Source organism: Blennius ocellaris (genome assembly GCF_963422515.1).
Source record: "Blennius ocellaris genome assembly, chromosome: 5".
In the NCBI taxonomy this organism is placed as follows: Eukaryota; Metazoa; Chordata; class Actinopteri; order Blenniiformes; family Blenniidae; genus Blennius; species Blennius ocellaris.
In genome coordinates, this window is record NC_137654.1 from 6,573,021 (window position 1) to 6,598,447 (window position 25,427).

At 40.4% G+C, this 25,427-nt stretch overlaps 1 protein-coding gene across 1 annotated transcript in view; it reads right to left on the reverse strand.

Annotated features, from left to right (window-relative positions):
• The window catches only part of klhdc8b (kelch domain containing 8B), a gene marked incomplete at both ends in the record, with an annotated part of 260,212 nt that overhangs the window by 220,184 nt on the left and 14,601 nt on the right, over positions 1-25,427 (reverse strand). The window lies entirely within an intron of this gene.

The following is a 25,427-nucleotide window of genomic DNA, read 5'->3' on the forward strand; positions in this document are numbered from 1 at the left end:
ACACCAGCATGTCAGTGCATCTCATGGTGTAGTATAAACCCGTGTGTGTGTGTGTGTGTGTGTGTGTGTGTGTGTGTGTGTGTGTGTGTGTGTGTGTGTGTGTGTGTGTGTGTGTGTGTGTGTGTGTGTGTGTGTGTGTGTGTGTGTGTGTGTGTGTGTGTGTGTGTGTGTGTGTGTGTGTGTGTGTGTGTGTGTGTGAGATAGAGGGTGTTCACGGATCGTAAGCGTATCAGGAAAAAGAAGTATCCAGACATTTAAAGCACACGTGAGCTGAATAAGACCTTCTTCCTTGTAACAAAGACTCTGTTCACACTGATCAGGCTGTGAAATTCATTCAACACTGTTGGATGATATTAGATCAGGGGCGTCAATCTGATTTCAGTTGAGGAGCCACATCAACCTGGTCTGACCTCTGGAGGCCCAACAAGTCAAACATATTAAACTGCAGATATGGACAAATGTCAAAGTCTTTCCTTCTTTTCATCCTTTTGTAACTGCAAGAATTTGCCAGTCTATTCTGAAATGTACATATTAAAGGAAATCAGATATTATTATATTTGCAAAAAAGAAAAAACCCTCAGTCACCTGTATCTGGATATCATATTTTTATTCAGGATTAATACAATTTATCATCATCTGGACATTGTTTTGAGTTTACGTTTCTAAAGTATCACTTCACATACTGTAAGTTGGACTCATTGTTTTATTGTGAAAGGCGTTGTGTTATGTGACCTCCACAGATGCATTAATGTCGGGGGTCAAATTCTGACCAAGGGCGGTTTTGAATGTCATTTTTGCCAATCTAGTGTTTTTAGATCAGCCTCTGTCAGTTTTCATATTTATACTTAAAAAAAAAAAAAATCACATGGCGGCCGGATTAGATCCTCTGGCGGGACGCTTCTGGCCCCCGGGCCGCATGTTTGACATCCCTGTATTAGACGATCACATTAGTTGGAAGTTATTAGTGGAAGGAGCAGAAAGGTGTTAAGTGCCCCCCCCATTCCCCCCCCCTCCCTCCAGCAGCAGCTGACTGACATTTGTGGGCCAGTTTTATGAGACGAGCTCTCCCAGCGGCCGCACTGTCAAAGCTTATTAGAGCAGCAGGTCTTATTTAACCTCCACAGTCACAGCTTCACTCTGTGATTAGAATCAATATGTGGAGAAGGAAGGGCTTTAAACTTGACTCAACTGTCTGGGGGCAAAGCGTTTGAGACTTAACGCTAAAACACCTGAAATGTACTGTATTTTTCGCACTAAGGCGCACCTACATTGATTGACATAATTTACAACTTTGTTCATATATAAGGCGCACCGCATTATAAGGCGCATGGAATATACCAGTGGTCAGCAACCTTTATAGCTCAAAGCCATTAGGTTACATTTTCCACTGATTCTAACACCCAGCGAGGTGCACACACTTTATTTTGATAGTCCTACCTGCAGCCTATGCCAGGAGGAGACTACACACAAAACCTTCTTCACTGCTGGTTGACAACTTACAACTACCGGTAATAAACTAAACTACATGAACTAAGCAACAAAAACACAACACAACACAATTATTACCGACACCACAAACCAAATATAACCCCCAATAATTGCATTTAAAACACCACAAACAGAAACTCCCATAATGCATTGCAGCTATCGACTCCTTTATGCATTTGCACAGAGGTGGTCGCTGCAAGGCATGATGGGAATTCATGTTTTGTGTTGTTGGAGGTTATTGTGGGTCGTTGTTGGGCTTGGTGTTGTGTTGATTGTGTTTATGTGTTTTTGTTCCCCAGTTTAGGGAGTAATTATTTCATCTAGTTTATTTTGGTTTGTTAGAATGTTGGTGTGCAACCATGAGTGATGAATGTGTTGTGTGGAGTGTCGTCCGCTCTGAAAATCCGGTTGTGAAGTTAGAGTTTTCAAAATAAAAGCTTCTGGTTGTTCAGCTGTCAAATAGCAGTCTCGAGTAGAGCAGTTCTTCCATATATAAGGCGCACCGGGTTATAAGGAGCACTGGCAGCTTTTGAGAAAATTTGAGGTATTTAGGTGCCTTATAGTGTGGAAAATACGGTACTGGCGTTGGCGTGTCCAATGCAGCCACATGAGGTTCTTGAAGTTTATTTAAGAACTGCATTATTTAAGGTAACGTTTTTATTTTAGTTGTACACTCCTGCCTCCTAAAAAGTACTAATGGAACTAGAAAAGCTGAAAACTGCCTGAAAATATACAAACCCTAAAAGAGCAAATTTTTGCGAAAATCAACAAAAACCGTTCAAACTATGAGAAAAAGTGAAAAGAACAAAAGAGTCAAAATGTCTAGGATTGAAAAAGTTAAAATGAGCTGAAGAGAGATAACATTTCTAGAATGAAAAGAGGAAAATATGTAAAATGATTAAAATAATAAAACAACAAACGCGATAGAATTGCTTTATGGCTAAAAACCTTCTAAAAATGAAGAGAAAAGCCAAACAGAGTTAAAAAGGTAAAGAAATGTCACGTCTATTAAAGTCCTTTGACTTTCTTCTTCTATCAAATAAAGAACTTGGTGTTGGCCGGTATGTTGACGTGAAGTTCCCTCAGTTAGACTGAACGCCAAGCACTCATTCTAAAAGTAATAAAGTATAAAGGCGCTGTTAATATCTGCTAATTTGGAATAATATTAAGGCGGAAAGTTTCACAATAAAAAGTTACCCGCCCACTGATTGACAAAGTAAAAGTATATTATTGCCACTTTGTTCATGTAATAGGTTCACAACTTTGTTTCTAGAAGTATTGAAATTCTCAATGTGGTGGACTTACGTTAGATATTAATTAATGTTTTAATTATTTTGCTAAACTTGGAGAGAAACAGTTTCACGCAAAGCAAAAAGGACATCATAAAACTAGTCTTTGAATTTAAATAAAGTCTCTGTGTGTTGAGTCGACATTAATTCCGTGGTTTTCCCTCAAACAAACAAAAAATCCATTAGAAGCTGCAGTCTTCAGTAGAAAAACATTGCAATTAATCACAATTAATTACAGAAAATTGTGTAATTAATTAGTTAATTTCAAGAAATGGATTGACAGCACAACTTGGAACTGGACCAACACCTTCAGTATAATGATGATGCTTAATGAATTAAATACCAGCATGATTATTTAGGCTAAATGATTAATTTAGAAATTGGTGATAACTTGACTGAAATGTTTGTGTTTCAAAGTAAATGTATTTAATATATTGTATACTTGCTGAATTAACTATAATTGTGATGCCATATCTCAATAACTTTATTGATTGAAGTGCTTATTATTATATTTTGTATAGTTACACTGGTATTTGTTTGTTTAAGGTTTTTCACCTGCATAAAATAAATGAGGGAAAGAAATTAAAAGCCTCATCATTTGGGAGTGAATCCCAGCAGAAGATCTTCAGGAGTGTGAGAACGGGAACGTGCGAACACAACGCCAGGACGTAACATATTCAGTCAGGGAAACACTGAGGCGTGGAACTGGTTCAACACCCTCAGTATAATGATGACATGATAACAACATCCTTGTACTTCTTCACTGTTAAACTGTGCAACAATTAAAAAAAGCCTTTCTAAACAAGAGCGCAGTTTGTTTTTTTAAGCAAACAAGCCAAAACTAACAAGAGAAAAGACAGATTTCTTTGGAGGATTGATTCTGAACCTGACTAAAGCGTTTGGGAAGCTCCTCTTGTAAACAGCTGCACCACTGGAAGCAGAAGAGCCGATGCAGAGTCCCAGTTGTGTGATTAAATGTGGATGAAACGCATTTCTTCCCTTCAAAGCAGACCCAACTTATGTTGCGCATGTTATCTTTAGCCCCGTTTCCACCGCACACAAGTGCCGGGACGGAGCGGAGCGGTATGGAGCCGTACGGAATAGAGACCACGACCGAAATTTTGGGTCACGTTTCCACTGCAGAGAGGAGCTTAAAAAGTGGGCGGGGCTTATGAGCTCCGCAGAAATGTGACATTACAACAGAAAAGAAAGTAGTCAGATCTAGATGTTGTGAATCCTCTGTTGTTGTTTACATCCTCCACTTTGCACTGTTGTTTTTTGCAGCGGAAATTTTTTTTTTTTAAACTTTTTGCAGCGGTTATTTTTTGCAGCGGAGAGCTGCAGCCGCAACTTCCATGTTTGTAGTGAGAGAGCGAAACCTCCGGCCACTTGCCGGCAACTTGGGGCCACTTGCCCCGCACCCGAGCGCTTGGGTGCAGGGCAAGTGGCCGGAGCGTTCCCCCCGGTTGGCTGAGGCACAGACACGGGAGTCTTGAGCTTTCTGCTCAAACGCAGGAGGCTCTCCACTCCGGCGCTGATCGCGGTCCGGCAGCTCAGCGTCGGAACACGGAGGCGCCGAGCTCCGAGCTCCTTTTCATCGCTTCCGCGGTCCGTCCCCGCGAGATAGCGCCACTGACCGCAGTTGAACACAATGCTGACCGCCTCTGGGAAGCGGAGCTGCCGGAGACGAAAGCTCCAGACTCCCGTGTCCCGGACGCGCATCCACACCATGGCGAGCGCTATGCTGCAAACAGAAAGCTCCAACGCGATGCAAAGTCCCGAGCCCCCGGTCTCCCCCTGGCTCAAGTCCGCTCTTTCACCACAAACACTAAAGTTGAGCAGCAAAGAAAAGAAAAGGAAAATAAAAACAACCAGTGCACAGCTGACCACACTGACAGCAGAGGCTTCGTCCAGCCGACACATTAACATATTGAGGGCGTGTAGTAAATCACTGACCAATCAGCAGACAGCTCCTCAACCTCAGGCCCGTTCCATGGTCCCCGGCACCCCAACGGAAGGGAAGCGGAAAAGCGGTCGCCTTTGGAGCGGTTCAGGCCACGTTCCTGTCGTGACACGCAAACCGGAGCGGTTTAGACCGGTCTAGGCCGGCACTTTTTGTGCGGTGGAAACGGGGCTTTTGATTTAAAAATAAAAATAAGAAGGACCAAGACTTTCAATATTTTTGGTTTACAAGATATAAAAAAAAAATGCTGCTGTACTGAAAATGTCAAACGTTAATACAGAATTGTCAGCAGAAAGAAGATCCAATGTGACAGACAGTCAAATTCTGTGGTCTGGTTGAACTCCACGGCAGGAACATGAATGGTTCCATGGCGTCTCGCCGGACGGTTCAGGTGTTTGTTGGAGTCACAAAGTTCCAGTTTGCAGGTCAGAGGAAGACGTGAGGAGGGTTTATGGAGAGGCGGCTTAACGTCACGGTCAAGGCAAAATGTTCAGCATTGAACATTTCCTGTAACTACGCAGGTCATCCTGTGAGGAGTCGGCACATTATTCCTCTATAGGCACGATTGGATGTTCATGTGACCGACTGCCACCTGATTCCTGCTGCACAGGAGCAGAGTGAAGGAATCGTGAAGGTCAAAAACATAACTAGAGTATGTTCAGGGATGCCGGCCTGTCGTAGTGAAGGGTATTAAACTACTTAGAGAGCAATTTCACATCAGTGTCATTTGTCCATCAACATGGTATTTTAACAGTTTAACAGCTTTTACAATGTGTCCAAATGATGTACCTTTTTTGAGTCTTATTTTAATAAATTCTGTGTCCGGGGATCGGGTCGTCGAGGCCCCTGCCGTCGACTGCCATCCAATCCACGATGCACCCAACCCTTACGGCAGCCTCTGTAGGTGGTGGGTCCACAGGAGGATGAGGAGGAGGGACCCGCGTCGTCCCTTCGGGTTGAGCACGGCCAGGTCCCGCGGGCAAGAACCCGCCGACATGGGGCTCGCATGCGAGCCTCCACCCCGGGCCTGGCACCAGGGTGAGGCCCCGGCTGCGCCAAACCGGGCGACGTCTCTGTGCTCCTCTGATGCGTGTTCATAGGGGTGTGTTGAACTGCTTTTGGTCTGACCCGTCACCTAGGACCTGTTTGCCTTGGGAGACCCTACTGGGGGGGCAAGCCCCCCGACAACATAGCTCCTAGGATCATTCGGGTGCTCAAACTCCCCCACCACGGTAAGGTAGCAGTCCAAGGGGGAGCTCAGGCACCTGTTTCGGATGCCCCCCCGGACGCCTCCCCCAGGGCATGTTCCCTCCGGTAGGAAGCCTCGGGGCAGACCCAGGACAAGCTGGAGGGACTATGTCTCTCTATGGCCTGGGAACACCTTGGGGTGCCACCGGAAGAGCTGGAGGAAGTGTCTGGGGCGAGGGAAGTCTGGGCAACTCTGCTCAGACTGCTGCCTCCACGACCCGGCCCCGGATAAGCAGCAGACAATGGATGGATTTTAATAAATGCTGTTACTAGCAGCAACGATGGACGCCGAAGGAAGTCAGTCACCATTAAACAGGGAAACCAGTTAACCCGAAACACCGGTACAATGACGTTTGAACCAGAATGTGACCCAGAAGGAGAGAATCCTGAAGACGAGGGGTTAAAAATATTGTGTGTCTGAATATGTTATTTAGTTTGGTCATGTGTGTCGTTAAAGTTACTAGTAAGAAGATAACCAGCTCCTGCTAACTGTAAGAGGACCTGTGTTTCATATTAAACTGAATTTATTCATCGTATCAGTGAGGCAGAGCTCCAGTACCACAGGCAGCGGTTATTTCCCCAAATGATGTCATAAAGGGAAAATGTCTGAATTGTCTGTATGAGCACTATAAAGTGAGCCAGTGAGGGAGGCAGACCTTCACCCCCGGGGCCTCACACACAGGTTAAGGAGACAAATGTTACTGTTAGAAAACCATTAGAAAGTGAGTTTAGCACAACATGGGACCTTTAATACATGATGTAGTTTCAGTTCACAATCGTGAATTTTCAACACATTTTTCAATGAAATCATGTTGAATATCTAATTGATGAATCACCTAGTGGGGCTTTTTGGCAGCTCATTAATCGTTTTAGGTTTTTTTTGACAGATTAGTAAATTCACTCCAATAACAGTCAGATCAACCACTGTGATCCAATCTGAGTGTGTGAATTATATTGTTTTCTTCTTTTTTTGCCAGAGCTTAAAATGATATTCTAAATATGTTTCAGACAGAAGTAATACTTTTATTTGATATGTGAAAATGTAATTTCTCTGGTAAATACACTGACCACCATATGAACAACTTCCAAAAAGAACGATCCTCCTCATGCTCCTCAGCTGCTGTTTGTTTTCATTGCTGAAGCAGATATTATCTAATTAGAAGCTGTTGTACACTAATCTGGGTGCTAAACATTAAAGCCTAAGTGGTTCTAGCATTCATTACTACGTCAGATTGTTTAAGTATAAAAAGCTCAACTTTTTCGGCCTTTTCTTCATTTTACCAAGCATTTAATAAAAATTATTTTGGTGAGATAAATGACAACGGGCTTCTGGAGAGTTTAGAAAAATGTACACAAACTGAGTCAATACATACAAATCTTGCAAATCCGTGAAACGTTGTCATTGCTCAGCAGCAACATATGGAGTTATTCCAACATCCTGTCTGTACAATCTGGTTAGATTCACCTGCACACCCTCCCACAGTTTACGCTTTGCTTTTTCCCGGCCTGACCCTTTTTAAAGTCTCTGCTTCCCAGCTGTGATCCACAACATTTCAAATTCCCCAAATGGATCAATACAGTTTCATTTCCCTTAACAGGTCGCACTGAGTCAGTGGTTGTACAACTAAACAAGGCCCGCTGGTGTGAGCATTGTTTTCTACAACTCCATCTTTCAACTGTTCCCTCGAGTAAACAGAGTCACGGGCCAACGTGATGGTAGTGACAGTATTTGTGCGGATATGAGGATGGATGACACGACCGGAGAAACACCAATAAACACAAGGTCTGTACTACGAAACGGCTGAACTTACCCCGGATCTCTCCCTTATCTGGATTGACAAACCCAGACGTGTTTCCTGATGAGCGTTACGAGGATGCAGGTGATCAACTTGTTAGTTCAACCCAGTTTTTTCCCCATCAGGATCAGTGTGTGTTAATAGAAAAGGGGCGGAGTTTGCAGCGTCTGACCAATTGTAAACCCAGCAGAGCAGCTGGTGTCTGAAGAAAGAACTATTGCATTTTATCATACATGATTGCTGATTAGTCATCAGCAGTTAAAGGTGAAGGAATACACATAAGCTGCATATAATCCGCTGTGCTAAGCATATCTGCAGATAAACAGGAAACTCCGCAGGCCTTGCTTTAGTCACCACAGCTGCTGAATAGAAAAGGTCAGGAACACTTGTTGCAGGATGACAAGCGTAACAAATCTTCTTTTGTGGTTTAAGTTCTTGGAAAATGCTGTTATGAAAAACATTCAAGTGTCATAGATACAATTCCTCAAAGTAATGTAGGTTGCATTAACTTTGGGGTGTATCCGAGTGGGGAGATGGTTAAATAGCATCGTTGAATGTAACTCGGGGCTCACTTCGGTTGACGTCTGATGAGCCCGAGATCTCGTTTCATTCCATCTATTCTGCCTGAAGGTAATTAATAAATGCTTGTTCAACTCAATTGATTTCCTGTCTGTTCATCGAATTCAACCAACACGGATTTAAACTAACCAGTTTTCCTTCATGTCATAGACGAGAATGACAGTCATGGACACACATGAGGAATTTGAACTCGTCCTGTCAAAAATAACACTTTAATTTTAATTAATTGATTTGAAATGTTAAACTTGTTAAGAAAGTGTAACATAATTACTGCAGTTTTGTTTACTTCTGGGGTTTTTTTGTTTTCATTTGTGTGTGTATTGCAGTGTATTATTGCTGCTTTGTTCATGTAATGAATTTACAACTTTGTTGCCATAAATATTCAAATTCTCAAAGTGGTGGACCTGCACTCTAACCAAAAACCAGACTTATTTTACATGTTCATTAATTAATATATTTATTATTTTGCTGATCTTGGAGAGAAAGTTTCTCGCAAAGCTAAAAAGACATTATAAAAAATTGTTTATGAATTTAAATGTAGTCTATGTGTGTTGAGTTAATGTGTCAACAATTTTGTGGTTTGCCCTGAATAAATATCCATTACAAGCTTCAGTCTTCAGTCGAAAAACAAACGTGATTAATCACAATATATTACAGAAAATTGTGCAATAAAAATGTTTTTTAAATTGATTGACAGCACTAATTCAAACAGATCATCCAGGACAAAAGCAACAGTGCTGCTGCAGCCAAAGCGAAAGAAATGCTGCAGAAAATGGCCGACTCTTTTCACGCACAACTTTGTGAGATTAAATAATATATATGAATTGATCGGACTATATAAACTGACTGTACTGTGATGACTGAGTTTCACTTTATCACTGCACAGATGTTTCAGGCAGCTTCCTCACTGCTCTTCTCTTAGTTGATTTTCCATTGAGCTGTTTTGAGGCTCCGCCCCCTTGTGTGAGCACGTCTTGTGTTGGAATATTAATTCCTCACCTTGACGGAGCGAGTCGTTGTGCGCTCCATAAATTCATGTTTCTGCTCATATCCCATGACCATGATTACAAACTTCATTAATATAGATCCTCCTCGTGGAGCTGAACGGACGTGGGAACAAGTCAAGAACAAGAACAAACTTGAAAACCTCAAAGACAAAGAGTCATTTGAATCTGTCAAAAGTTTTGCATCTCTTGCTGGAAACGCCGTCTCTCCTTATCACTCCGCTCACAATCTATGAACAAATCAGCATCTTCTAAGAATGTGCAGGCCATTTTCCCAAAGATCACATTTTTCAGGCTACAGACCTTCGTCTTCGTTCAAACTGCAGGGAAATGAGGTCCTATTCAGGTTTTTCTGCTGAAAAGTGACTCAAATCCTGTTTTGTGGCCACGTGAAAGTTCCAATTCTGAATTTTTTCACACCAGACCCAGGTCTCGTTCATATGTGGTACCAATCTGAATATTTCCCTACATGCGACTGCTTTGTCACTGACGAGGAGGAAGTGGCTTTGTGAAAATGGTAAAAGCCGTGCTCTCTTTTTACCTCATTCTTTCTTCTCTCCCTCCTAATGCTGTCTAGATTTTGTCGACTCGTATTTAACAACTTGAAAATGAATCTACACGCTCATCGGCGTTGCCAGATGTGGGAGCATCCCCCATTTGGGGAGTCAAATTCTCTTAATTTTTAACTTAGTTTATTTCATGCATTTGTGTGTTTATGGAGTGTTGATTATGACATATAATAGTTTTACAGTTTTAACATGATTTCAACACAAGCTCAGATATGGGCTGGTTTTTATTGAGGTGTTTGATTTTTTTACATTGTTTGGGCTGGAAATAAAGAGTCCCATCTGGCAACCCCGGTGCTGACCGGGTCTACTGCACTCTAGGACCCCGATAACATCTAGCCCAATCAGGTTCACACAGCAGGTTGAGCTTGAAATGATCACGCAAAATAATCAGATCCCAGCAAAAAAAAAATCAGTATGGAGCATCAAGACCTGCAATGTGAACGAAGCCTGAGATCCTGGTTGATCTCTGATCCAGAGCTTAACCTGCTCCAGGACCGGAGATTTACCATGATAAGAAGTGAACCAGCATCGTGGGACAGAAAACCCAGAGTTAACCCCGAAGGTACCCCCATCAGAAGAAAATCTCACTGCACATTCCAGTCATGTTGACGTGTTGATCAACCCTGTGCTGATCAAACGGCTTCCTTGCAACCGGACGCTGGATTTCCGAATCACCTGAACTATAACGAAGAGACAAAACACTAAATCTGATCGTAAACCCTCCTATTGATCACAAAAATGTCATTGAACTGTAATGAGCTCTTTATCTTAGGAGCTTTATCACTGACCCCTCGCTGTCCTTAGGTGAAGAGGACAGTCCTACGACACATTGAGTCAAAAAACTATGTTACTACCCTTGTGTATGTTGTTGTTCTTCACTGTCCTCTGCAGCTCTCTTACTGTACAGACCTTCAAACGGCTTCGGCAGATAAAAATAAGACTTCCTCCCAGACGAGCGTTCAGTCATCGACGGAACAATCACCGTTATCTGTCTCCCAGGCCGTAACGAGGGACTTGCATCCGTGTTCATATGCCGTCATCAAGACAACACTAATGCTCCATTATCCAACTCTCACTATCATTATGCAGAGAGCGAAACCAGAGACGGAGCGATGGCCAGAGGCGCAGGGATGAGAAGGCACGGACAATAGGACAAGTTAAAAGGTATAACAAGTATGAAGAATGGCTGCGAGGAGAGAAGAGGGGATAGGGACAATGGGGGACGGAAATACTGACGAGGAGGAAAAATGAAGGAAGGAGGTTGAGTAGAAATCTTGGAATCTAACAGTTAACCTCTGGTGTAAAAATAATTAATGGTGCAAAAGCAGAGGAAACCATTTAGATTTGTACAGGAACGTAAGGTCATACGTTGAGTCTGTGGTTCACGCAATCAACCTCACAGTTAAGATCACGGTACTTAACATGCATTTTTATAATTACTTGCGTCCTTAAGGCCGATCCATTACTGAAGAGCACATCTCTGCTCACTATCTGAGACAAGAGACTCCATTTTACAGGCGGGAAACCAAATGACTTACTAAGCAAATGTGATTGATGTCGTGACACTGGGTTCGACGAAAACGTGGCGATTCAGTGAATTCTGGTTGATCCCTGATCTAGAAACTAGTGATGACCACATGAAGCTTCAATACACTCATGAACCACCGTATTTATCTCTTGAAGCCACTAGAGGGCACTGTCTGTTCAACAAATGTCTGAAAACACTTCATTACCAGTCTTTCAGACTCGATCTGCAAACCAAGAGCGCCACCTGGTGGAGTCAGGACAAATAGAAAGTGGTGAAGCTTCACTTGGCCATCACTATTGGATGGTTTAATGTGTTCATCAATGTAGCCACTGGTAACGACAATGCTCTGAAACTGATGGACTGAGGCCGCCACTTCACAACAACAGACATTGCCTCGAGATTTAAGACAATAGCTTCATTTATTTGTGGCCCCACATTGACATCAATATATAATATTGGAATCTGTGTTCATACATTGTCTAGTGAAATGTAAAAGCTGATGCACAACTCAACTTCATGGTCAATGTATATAACATAAGCGTTTATTTTGACAAAGAAACAGGAACACCCTGGCAGGAGCAGACTACAAACAAAACCCTCTTCACTCCTGGTTGCTCACCCAAAACTAATAAACCAAACTAAACAAAGTGAACTAACTAGCTAAATGAACTAAGCAACCAAAACACAACACAATCATTAGCAACACTACAAACCTAATATAACCTCCAATAATTGCATCTAAAACAGGACAAACTGGAACTCCCATGATGCATTGCAGCAGTCACGGAGCTGATTGCTGCAATGCATCATGGGAGTGAATGTTTGTCGTGTTTTAAATGTAATTATTGGGGATTATAGTAGGTTTGTAGTGTTGCTAATGGTTGTGTTGTGTTTTGGTTGCTTAGTTCATTTAGTTAGTTTGTTTATCTAGTTTAGTTTAGTTTATTAGTTGTTTGTGAGCGACCAGGAGTGAAGAGGGTTTTGTCTGTAGTCTGTTCCTGCCAGGGTGCTCTCCTAGACAAAGCATCTTTCTCATGTCATCCCCCTTTGCTCCTCCTTCTACTCCTCCTCTCTGAAACAAACATTCATGAGAGTCTGAGGGGTGTCACATTCCACTACTGTGTGGAAGGCTGAGGGGAGGGTCTATATGCTTCTAAAGCGGGGGTCTGCAATCCCTCCTCCTTTCACTCCCCCACTCAGGCTACGAAGTGTAGTCAAATGTAGGGTCGTGAATGACGCAGTGACGTAAATTCATTACGCAACAATAACGGCATGAAGAACATAGAATTGCAGCTGCAGGTCATGACAGCGGCTCAGCTGGTGTCTGAAGCAGGGAGCTTCCTGTACCTTTCACAGTAAAACTGCTGTGCTGTGGACCGCCGGCAGTTTCAGGAGGTTCAAGACTTGTTGAGTGATGGCAAATTATAGTTAATTGTACAACAACTACAGGACATTAAAGCCACACCACTCACACTCATGGTTCTAACAATCCCAGCTCTCCCACATTTATCTGCCATTTTAATGTGTAGCAATAAAGGAGCTGAGAGCTGCAATGCATTATGGGAGTTTCTGTTTGTCGTGTTTTAAATGTAATTATTGGAGGTTATATTAGGTTTGCAGTGTTGCTAATGATTGTGTTGTGTTTTTGTTGCTTAGTTAATTTAGTTAGTTAGTTCATTGTGTTTAGTTTGGTTTATTAGTTGTGGATGAGCAACCAGGAGTGAAGAGGGTTTTGTTTGTCGTCTGCTCCTGCCAGGGTGCCAATACAGACTTAGAACCACCAAGTAAATGTCTTAGGTTTGACACTCTAAGACCATCATGGCTAATATATTGTGTTATTAAGAGTATTTGAAATATTTCTGCTTTCAAGACAATGTAACTCAGATATTTTTGAAGAAGTACTGTCAACACTCTGGCAGGAAGGAGAAGCAGGACAAACCATGTTAAGAACTGTTCCATTCATGTTCAGAAGGAATAATTAAAACTGTTAGTGACATTGGAGGATTTATTTTGTATTAACTATCATAATGGAATCCCTGATGAGGCCCAGCCTCACCCACACTCTGCCTCCAGCGGCCCCCAAGGGGAGTTCAGTTTGAGACCCCTGCCATGCCCCAAACACAAAGACTCCAACAGCATCCAGCTACCATTTGGCTTACCAGCCACATCACCATTGGTCAGTTTAATTGCTGTCGCAGTGCACAATTCTCACTACCTGCAACAAGTGAACAGAATTTTACGCCGACTCAGCAGCGTCAGTTTACAACATAGAAATAGAAGCAACGAACAGAATCAGGTTTGGTGCAAATGTGTACATATACTGACGATTTAATGTACAATATAGAAATCAGAAGGTAATTGTAGATTATCACCATCAGACCTTTGCAGCTGAAACATTTTAATAATCTGACTTTTCCCCGCAAGTCCAGCGAACAAGAGCAGGAATAAAATGCTGAGGCAGTGTTTAAAGAGATGATTAATGCGCAAAAACAAAAAAAAGGACACAACACGGACAACCCCGGCTGTGGCTTCCTGCTGTTAGTCAACTAATTAAAACTGCTTAATTCAGTTCATTTTCAACAGTCTGCTGAGCAGAGAGAGTGTGAACGCTAACAGCTCCACAGTCACAGCGTTGCAAACATACTGTTTTATACAATGTTGATTGTAATTCAGTTTAAAACCATTTAAAATAACAGAAAAAATCAATCAAATTTAAATGAAGTCTTTTTATCATCCTCACCATGTGGATACATTGTGCTGCAAAGACGTCACATCTTGTAAAAAAAACTATTTAAACCAGAGGACGGTGGAGAGAACAGTTTTTTTTTTTAAATCAGTCTATTTAGTAAAGAAGTACAGAAAATGATGAATGGGTTTGGGTCCTTTTTTTTGTTTGTGCACCAAATATAAAGACAAAGGAGTTGTGAAGATTGATTGGTTGTTTTTCTATCTTTTTCTGCTCTTGGCCACTTATTATCAAACGTGACCTGGAAACTAAGAAGAGTTTTTTTTACGCTGCACATTTTAATCACCTGACTCTGGGAGTGATGGAGGATATGGACTTTCACACAACCCGCTCCCTGCCCGGACTAATAATAGGACCGTGATTTAAAGGATGACGTTTGTAGGAGTTTCTTAGCCTTGATAAAATGTCAATCCCTTTTTTAAAAAGGTAAATCAGGATCAACAGTCTTTTCTCTCTTCAGACATCTTTTATCTTCCTTCACAGAACCAAAGAGAACTCTGAAATAACTTAACACAAAGAATGTATTGATCTGATCATTGGTGTGCCACACAAACATTCATTGGCTGCATTCTGGTCCTGAGAGGAGCTTCAGCTGTGTTTAAATAAATACCTCGACTAAGATGGGTTTTTTTTGTTTTTTTTTATTTCTCCACCACTGCATCACTCATCCATTGTTCCACTACTGGTTTAATAAACTGTACTCGTGGTATCTGGAATGGGCAGGAAATAAAAGCTGACTCCACACGATAGAATTTGCGGGGAAATGTTGTTTCCTGTCGAGTGTCTTCATGCAAAGTAAAAGCCTGTGGGCAGAGCGTCCGTCTGTCAGTGAGCCAGTGGGGACAAAAGGAGCCACTGAGCCAAAGCCAGTGGAATGACACAGGAAATGATCATGTAATCCTCCTATTATTCACTCTATTGCCCTGCTGAGGGGCAAACACAGGGCTGCCGCTAAATAACCCAAGGACGGGGAGCATCAGGGCGAGAAAATTGAGAAAACATGGTGCAATGCTGTTGGGTTTTTGTGTGAAGGCATCTCTTGTTAGTTTTCAAAGCCTCAATGTGACGTAGGTTCACTGATTTAGAGCCAAAACAACGATATCGCCATCGTTCGTCGCTATCTTTCACCTGGGACGGCTAAAACTGGCAGCGTTGAGCAACCTTAAAAGGCTTTACATCTCACGTTTATATAAAATGATCGACCTTCCCCACTTTCTTCTTCAAAGTAAAAGTCTTTAACCTGCAAGTGTCCATGAAGAAGAATGAGATCATGCGTGCCGCCTGACATCTTGGTGTTAAAATGAATAAAATATAAATGAAAGAATGAAAGATGGATTTTATTCATTGCTTTGATAAAAGAAATGATAATAATTCAACTGAAAACTCCAACGGAGAAGAAAAACTGAGGCTCAGTTCAACAGAATCAAAACACCCGAAACCAAAATCTCTTGAAACAAACTTTTCTGGTTGATTTCAATCTACGGTTGTTAAACCAGCAGACGAACACTGGAGATTGTCAATAAGCTCCATGTTTTCTACTCATGTTAAACAACATCAACACCAATTTTGAGTCAGTTCTTCATTGGTCTGATTTACATGAGGATTCTAAAATGAGCAGAAATGTTAATTTCAACATCAACCCACCAGCTTTAAAGACTCTGGCAGTGCTGGAAGCAGACGATACAGACACTCCGCCTTCAAATTCCATTTAAATAACTTTATATCTCATAACTCAACCTTCACACAAGCACATCCCAGTTGTTACTCACACAGTCATACTCCGCAACACTTTGGGTTTTAACTGTGCCTGGAGGCCTTCAGATTTTTTTAGGGTACGTTCACATTTCACTTTCTCCAGTGACTTTCTGGGAAAGTCCACTTCTTTAAATGCTCCTCTGAGCTCTGATCCGGATTTACAGTCACCAGGAAACTCTGGGCCTCTTGAAAACGCCGGCTTCGGTCCTCATGAAAGCAGACTTTCTAGTGTGCGGGGTGAGAGGACGTGACGGAGAGCGCAGTGCATTCTGGGTCGCCAACAAACAAAGATAACGGTGCGAAACAGAAGAATCAGACACGCAAGGCATTCACACTGTTGAGATTCAAATCTTTTATTCTGTACGTTTTTTGAATTGCTTAAACTCTTCCAACCTTCACCCGTTCGTAATCATTCAAATATCCAATCGTGCAACTTTTTTGACACTTTCCGGCTAAGTTCTAGCTTTTTGAAATCTCATCAACTTTTTGAAATATTTAAACTTTTGTGCAACTTTTTCCCAATGTTAATGGATGGAGAAATGTTTTAACTCGCTATAACTTCTTCAAATCTTCACCGATTTCAACCATTCAACTTTTAAACTGTTCAACTTTTTCAACTGTTGCAACTGTTTCAACTTTTTGAAACTTGTGCAACTTTTTGACACTTTTTCAACTTGTAACTTTTCCAACTGACACTTTTTTCAACTGTTTCAACTTTTTGAAGCTTATTCAACTTTTTGAAAGGTTTTTAACTTTTCAACTTTTTCCACTTTTTTTTTACTTTTCCAACTTTCTTCTACTTTTTCAACTGTTTTCCACTTTTTCAACTATTTCAACTTTTTGAAACTTGTGAAACTTTTTGAAAACCGTGCAATTTTTTGAAAACCGTGCAATTTTTTGAAAACCGTGCAATTTTTTGAAAATCGTGCAACTTTTTGAAAGTCGTGCAATTTTTTGAAAATCGTGCAACTTTTTGAAAATCGTGCAATTTTTTGAAAATCGTGCCAACTTTTTGAAAATCGTGTAGCTTTTTGAAAATCGTGCAACTTTTTTAAAATCGTGCAATTTTTTGAAAATAGTGCCAACTTTTTGAAAATCGTGTAGCTTTTTGAAAATCGTGCAATTTTTTGAAAATCGTGCAACTTTTTGAAAATCATGCAATTTTTTTTATTGTGAAACTTTGAAAATCGTGCACATTTTTTGAAAATTGTGTAACTTTTTGAAAATCGTGCAATTTTTTGAAAATCGTGCAACTTTTGGAAAATCATGCAATTTTTTTTAATTGTGCATTTTTTTTTAATTGTGCAACTGTTGAACAATCGTTCAAATTTTTTGAAAATCATGCAATTTTCAATAAATTGTGCAACTTTTTTAAAGCTTTCTTTTATCAACTTTGTTTTAAACCCTCAGCTTTAAACTTTTTGCAAACGTTTCATCTGTGGTCTTCACCCTCTGCTTCCTCTCCTCTTCACCCTTTTTAAACTGCCAGTCTTTAAGCTCTTTCTTAAACTCTCACTCCAGACCAGAGACGGGCCGGCAGGACAAAGCATTACAGTTTGCCAGCAGCATTCACACTATCATGCATTTGCCGCGGGAAATGCAGATCGTCTCGTGACAGATTAAGTTTGTGATGAGGCCCTTCAGCCTACAGTTCCTTTTCCCACCTGAGACGTGGTGGCGCTGTTTCTATTGAAATCAATGAAAAACTGTATTTGATGAATAATCTGAGTTTTGTTAAAGCTAAAATGAGGAACGCTTCACGAATTTGCGTGTCATCCTTGCGCAGGGGCCATGCTAATCTTCTCTGTATCGTTCCAATTTTAGTATATGCACAACCGAAGTTGCACAACTGCTGGAGGGAGCAGAGTGTGTTTTATGTGTGTGAGAGCTGAGACCACTCTCACTCATGGTGGGACCAGATCTTCACATTAACACTTTACTACTTCAACTGATCAGTGTATCAGTTTAAACCTCCATATTAACACTTCACAACTACAGATTTATTGTTTATAGCAGTTTAAACCTTCAGATTAATGACATTAAGTTTGTGATGAGGCCCTTCAGCCTGCAGTACCTTTTCCCACCTGAGACGTGGTGGCGCTGTTTCTACTGAAATCAATGAAAAACTGTATTTGATGAATAATCTGAGTTTCTTGGCAACATACCTTCAGATCAACAGTTTAGGCCTCCATATTAACAATTTCAACTTTTATATTGACAGTTTTAGCCTTCAGATTAACAGTTTATAACAGTTTAAACCTTCAGATTAATGATAGATTAAGTTTGTGATGAGGCCGTTCAGCCTGCAGTTCCTTTTCCCACCTGAGACGTGGTGGCGCTGTTTCTACTGAAATCAATGAAAAACTGTATTTGATGAATAATCTGAGTTTCTTGGCAACATACCTTCAGATCAACAGTTTAGGCCTCCGTATTAACAATTTCAACTTTTATATTGACAGTTTTAGCCTTCAGATTAACAGTTTATAACAGTTTAAACCTTCAGATTAATGATAGATTAAGTTTGTGATGAGGCCGTTCAGCCTGCAGTTCCTTTTCCCACCTGAGACGTGGTGGCGCTGTTTCTACTGAAATCAATGAAAAACTGTATTTGATGAATAATCTGAGTTTCTAGGCAACATACCTTCAGATCAACAGTTTAGGCCTCCGTATTAACAATTTCAACTTTTATATTGACAGTTTTAGCCTTCAGATTAACAGTTTATGTGAATTCAAACCATTGAATTAAGTTTAGACCTTCAGGTGAACAATTTAAACCATCAGATTAATGTTTTATTACAGTTTAAACCTCCATATCAACAGTTTAGGCCTTCTTATTAACAAATTAAACTTTTATATTGACATTTTAGGAATCAGATTAACAGTTTACATAAATGTAAACAGTCAGATTAAGTTTAAACCTTCAAGTTAACATTCCACACCTCCAGATTAACAGCACAACAGTTTAAACCTTCAGATCAGTATCACTGTTGTTTGTGGCTCCCCCTCCCCCGGTTATCTTTAATTTGTTTGTAGAGAATGAGAATTAAATGGATAAAAAACACAAGTAAAGACAAATAAAAAGGTTACATTTGCAGTTATCTATTATTAAATTGAATAGGTCATAAAATGCATAAAAAATACATGTAATAAGATTTATTACCTCACCGTTACCAATTCTAAATCAATTCAATCTATTCTAAATTTTGAGCAATGGTTTACTTCTCACTCTTTTTTTTTAACTGAAGCCTGTTGTGAGGTATTATTTTATAGAATACTTCCCTTAAAAAATCATTTCAAGTTGTGTTTTAAATAAATGTTTGTTTTATTAAAAGTTACGTTGTCACCTTAGGGTATTCCTGCACGACCTCCAGGACACACAATGAGGTCACCACTGGTCAACATTGTGACCTTCAGCTCCTCTGCGGTGCTTCACATCTCAGAGGAAAGAAAACTGCTCTACTCTTCCCTGTGACGGAGTTTTTCTGAAGCAGTGGACCGACTGTTAGAAGTACCAGAGGCTCGATTCCTCACAAGTTTCCTGCTTCTTCACATCAAGCTCATTCTGCAGTGATTGTTCACAGGAAATACTTCCATTTTGTTCTTGTTTTGTGTGTTTTTCTAATTTGATTTGGTAGATTCTCACGGTCTCACTGAGCAGGATTAAAGCCTTTTAGCTGTGATCTATTTCTGTGATCGTTGTCTTCCAAGGCAGATTATCAGATCATCTGTAATGTTTGATCCACTTCAGTCAAGCTCATATTTCAATTCATTACTTCATAATCACAAAAAAAAAAAAAAACTAAACTTGTTTGGATGTCATCTGGATGAATGATTATTAAATGACAAATCATTTACAGCATATCATTTCCTCACTGAATTAAGACATAGAATTAAGATTTTTTTTTAAAAGAGGAAACTTGGATTGATACTCAGTTTACTCATTACGACGTTCCAGACAAGTTGGCCATTTCAAAACCAGATATTCTGATAGATTGTATTAATCTACCAATATTTGGCTTCACTGTAACACTTGCAGGTGTGAAAGCGTTTCCTTCAGGGATTCTGGAGGAGCTCCAACACAGGAAGGTTTCCATCATGTAACGTTGACATCAGGTCAGTATTTCTGTCACATATTTGCCTACAATATATAGTTAACATGACAATTCAAGGTCTGTTGTCCTTTTCTGCTTGTTGCTGGACTATTGATCATTATGTACATACTGATACAGTCCAGAGTATAAGAAGCAATATGAGAGAAACAACACATTTTTACAAGCTTTCACAGGCAACATTATGTAAAAATGTTGCGATATTTAATAAACTGCTGTGTTTTGTGATACATTTCTTGAACAGTTTCGTAATAAACTTTGCAGCATTTTGTAATAACTTGTTACATATTACAACAGTTGTTACAGGTGTTGAATTTTGTGTTTTAATACGGCAGCGAAAGCAGCATGTACGGTGCCTGTAGAGTCTGACGGCTGTGCCTGATTATCACAAGCTTCAGTCACCAGAGACTGATAGAGAAACTAGAAACCGCTGACCTCAGCATTAAACACTTCAGTTCAGGGAATGAAAAGATCTTTGAAACTTTTGTTTTTCCAAGTTCAGTTTATAAAGAAAAAGGTCTTCTCAAATGAAAAAGGGCCTTCCATACATCTCTTCTTATGAAAGTCCCTTTGATGTCATAATCTCTGGTATCAAAGACTTTTCTTGTAAACTGGTCAAAATATCTGTGCTTGTAATCTCATTTTAAAACAAGCCACTTTATTTGATATATTTAATAATGTGAACAAGTTGCTCTGACTCTGAGCAAAAGAGACATTTTGGCCGCTTTCCATCAAATCATATTTATCTGTGGCCGCAAAACATGATTAACCTTTAAATGAGGCCAATGCAGCTCTGAAAGTTTCATATATAGTCATCATGCACACACAAACTATCTTCTGTTCCATTTATAAAGTTTCAATAACTATTCAGGATTGTCCACTTTCAGCTGTTTTTGTGCCGGATTTCAGTGATTTCACCCTTTTCTTCAACATTTTGAGAAACATATGATATTTTAGGTTTTATAGTTTGGGCTCCTTTTGGGGAAATATTACATTTGTATCCATTTGTGAGAAAGTGCCAGCCCTTTCTCATGTTGAACACAGCTCACCTCACGCACTTCCTGGTCCTCGGCGGAGCGCGCGCCGCTGAAGGAGCTGCATTTCAGTGGGCAGACGGCAGGTGGAACAGTCCACTGGGTGTAGGGGTGCACTGTTTGCATTTTTGGGTGTAAATATGTATAGTGGGGAATTGGTGATGTATCACGGTAATATAAGGTACCGTAAATTCCGGACCACAGAGCGCACCTGATTAAAAGCCGCATGCTCTAATTTTAGAAAGAAAATACATTTTGTTCTTGTACAAGTCACACCGGATTTAAAGCCGCATGTGTCCCACGTTGTAATATGAGATATTAGCTCAAAAAAGTTCATTGTGTCTTCTTACTATTGTCAACGTGTTTTTGTTCTCTCTATTAAGACATAAAAGTGAAAAGAGTGGAGCGGGTCACGTCACCCGTCAAACAGAAAGCTAAAGCACAACATCTATTCTTTTCACTTTTATGTCTCAACAGAGAACCAAAAACACGTTTATAATATGAGATATTTACACAGAAAGATATTACACCAGAGGATTTTTTAACTTTTACTTTAATCAGCATGGTAACATAAACAAATACCGTACATATTGCAGATTTTTTCGAACAATGCCTGTAAATATACGTAGGTATCGGTAACACACAAACTACGTTGCTTATGCCTTTTTACTTAACAGTGCATGAACAACATTCTACTAGGAGATAGCTCCATAACGACTGGTAAAAATATATAGCGTATACTGCAGCCTACCGGGAAAAGTCAATGATGGTCTTCATCTTCCTCCTGCGCACTGAAACCATCAAAGTCCTCTAATTCAGTGTCTGAATTAAACAGCCTCAGGATCTCGTCGCTCACTTCAGCCTCTTCGTTGTCGCCGTCACTTGAACGCACGCCGTCCTCTTCATCACGCAGCAGTCCATCCTCTTCATCACGCAGCAGTCCAGCCTTTCCAAACCCGTTGGTGATGGTGGATGTTTTGACACGGCCAGATTACGTGCTGCAGCTCGATTTCCTTCTTCAACCGCCAGATTGATCGCCTTTAACTGAAAAGCCGCATCACATGCTTTTCTTCCATTATTTTCCATGTTGATGAGGGGGAGTACAAATGACTGATTTGCAATGATAAAGTGCGCTTGATCGATCAAACTATTTCATTGGACCTCTGTGAACTACTCATTCATTTGATTGGTCTACGGTTACTAGGCAAAATCTTTTTCGCCACTAAAAAAAAACAAACATGTATGAGCGCACCGTAGTAAAAGCCGCAGTGTTCAAAGTGTGGGGGGAAAGTAGCGGCTTACAGTCCGGAATTTACGGTATATATTTTGTATATAATTATGCTTGTTTGATGGATGTGTACTTTATTCATATATTTCTTTGGTGGGGTTAATTTCGGATCAGTTAAACACCCCTTCGACGGTTGTGTCAGCCCAGAACGTTCTGATTGGCGCACCTCAGGGTGGGGCTGGGCCTTTAAAGAGGCCCGCTGTCAGTGTTGAGAGGACTGAGAGACTGAGTAGATGAGTCTGTGTCTGCTGGCCTGTTGTGAGGCTGAAAGTGAAAAGAGTTTGATTGATTGTAAAAAGAAAATGTAAAATAAATCAAGGTAAATCTTGGAAAAGCACAGTTTGCCCTCGTATCCTTGCCGCATCCTCTCTCCCAACACCCGCCGGCCACATCCCGAGTCGGGGTGTCCGCCTTGGAACCTCACACCATTATTAAACCTTTATTTTAAAACTACTCATTTTAGTTTTTTAAAACTGTTTTTGCATTTTTTTCCGATTTCTTGCAGCTTTAGCTAGTGTTCCCACTTTAGTTGTGCTTTTTTCAAAGCACTTTTTAGCAAAGAAATACAGACCTTTTGGAAAATAACTCATGTGTGTAAATAGAACTCGTGTTTACCTGATATCATGAAACTCTAACAGTTTCCTGTTTCAGTAAACACACCAAACACCTCAGCTGTACACAAAGATAACGGGAAGTGTGAAGTTATTCTGATTTTAAGGTCCATGTCAACACAACAACTTTAGATTTGCACAAGTGTTCATGAGGTTTTCACTTAAAATACAAAAGTGCTACAAAAAAAAACAAGATTCCAAATTTATAAGAATAAACATGGGTGACTTTTAAACTAACATAAGTCACAAAGTGCTGCATCATGTTATCCTCAAAGGAACAATACATTACTCCAAGTCTGGGTATAAATAATAGAACTGAAGTCACTCAGTTGTGCTCAAAGTTTGCAGCAGCCACACGCCAACAAATACCTCATTTTGAAATATTGTGAAAAACACAAGAGATGGATCAGCAGATTATCAACCAGACGGAAACTCTTTAAGTTGAACGTTAAACCGGTTGGGCCGTTTTAGAGAGCCTTATTGGTTAATTCACTATCATATCTGCATTGGAAATATTCTGAATCAATACGAGTTGATAGAGAAGTGAAACGGTCAGTCAGTCATGAAACAGACAATGGATGGGATTGTGCTGCTTTCTGCAGAGCGACATGCAATCAACACTCAGGCACCATTTCCTACCCAACAGCTTCCGAGTCGTTCTGTGATTATCTTTGGTAAACATGTTTCTCCTGTGACAGGATTTGTTTTGATAATGTATTGTTGTTCTTACCTTGTTGAGTGAAGCAATGAATCCCCCCATACAGTCACTATCAATGTACATCAATGTATACAAAGTACTGGTATTGTGACAACATGCATGTGTACGCGTTTCCACGTATTTAATATTTTGTGATTTCATTCCACGTAAATATGCCATTTTGGCAACTTTTGAGTATACCATTAGCTTTATGTGTGATTTGTCCAAAACTAGGAAGTAGTAACCACGTCTTCCTCTTCATTATCGGCTGGCTGGTTCAGAAGTTCTGGTCGTCTGTTTGCACCGCAGAGCTCAATGGCATCTCTCAATTTAAAAACACAGAATGTCATGCAAATGAATCTGGACTTCGTCAGATGACTGAGAGGGAAGACACCGAAGTTTTGATTCACAAAATCTAAAGTCAGTGTTGCTTTTTTTGGGTCTAGATCAGTGGTCAGCAGCTCCTAGAGCCTCACTGTGTGGAGGAACGATGTTTCATGCTAATGCTCTCAGCGACAGAGGGAATAATAGTGGGTTACACAACAACTGAATGACATTGAAAGCCACACAACTCATGCTCATGGTTCTAAAAGGAAAATGGCGGCATATAGCCGCTATTTTACCTAATCATGCAGAGCTGATAGGTGCAATGCATCATTATTGGGGGTTACATTAGGGTTGTAGTGTTGGTAATGGTTGTGTGGTGTTTTTGTTGCTTAGTTCATGTAGTGAGTTAGTTCACCTAGTTTAGTTTATTAGTTGTAAGTTGGCAACCAGGAGTGAAGAGGGTTTTGTGTGTCGTGTCCTCCTGCCATGGTGTGCCTGTTGGGTTGAGTGTCAAAAAAATAGACTGTAATGAGCCCAGTGAGTATAAAATACAAGCTTAAGTTCTAGTACAGTGCCAGTATGTGAACCTTTTGGTACTGGAAAATGTACAGAAAGCAAAATGAGATTAAAAAAAAAGCTTCTTTGCTCAGGAGGAGAGGTCCAGTGACGAGTCAGCAGAATAACATGAACGCAAGTAGAAAGACATACAAGCACAAAGTGGATTCACCTTCATTATTATGTTTACAAAATACCACAACAAGAATAATCCTAAACAACATCCGGTGTTATAAAGATAATGCAATATTTATTGGAACCATTGAAAAGGAAAATGTGCTGCTTTTCAGTGAATGATTTAAGAATCTTATCAACATCGGCTCCAAAGAGACAGGAAGCTGTAGCCTCTTGTTATTCTGCCTGTCAGGGAATCCATCTGCACCTCTGTCATGATCCCGTCACCCATAAATCTCCTGTGCTGCTTTTATGAGGAGCGTCAACCAGGGAGGAGTCTGGGTACACACTGGACTCAACAACTGACCTGAAATGTTTGTTTTTTGGACTGAAGGAAAACAAACCGATAAAGAGAGCCTTCTCTCCTTCTCACTTACTTTGGATTTTATCCAAATTAAAATGTATCCAACAAAATACCGTCATCATGTGAGCAAGCATTGCAATAGTTTTCCTGCAATTAAATAACTTATTACATTAATGGATGGAAATTCAATTTCTGAAGCAGCTTTAAGGAAATCATTTGAAAATGAAAAGCAAAGTCATAATAATGAGTGTCTCTAAAATAACAGTTCTTTGCAGATGACTCACCAAAAACAGGTCAAGTGGCCATATTCATTCATTGGAGAAACACAATGCTGAAGTTTTAGTTAATCATACAACACCTCCA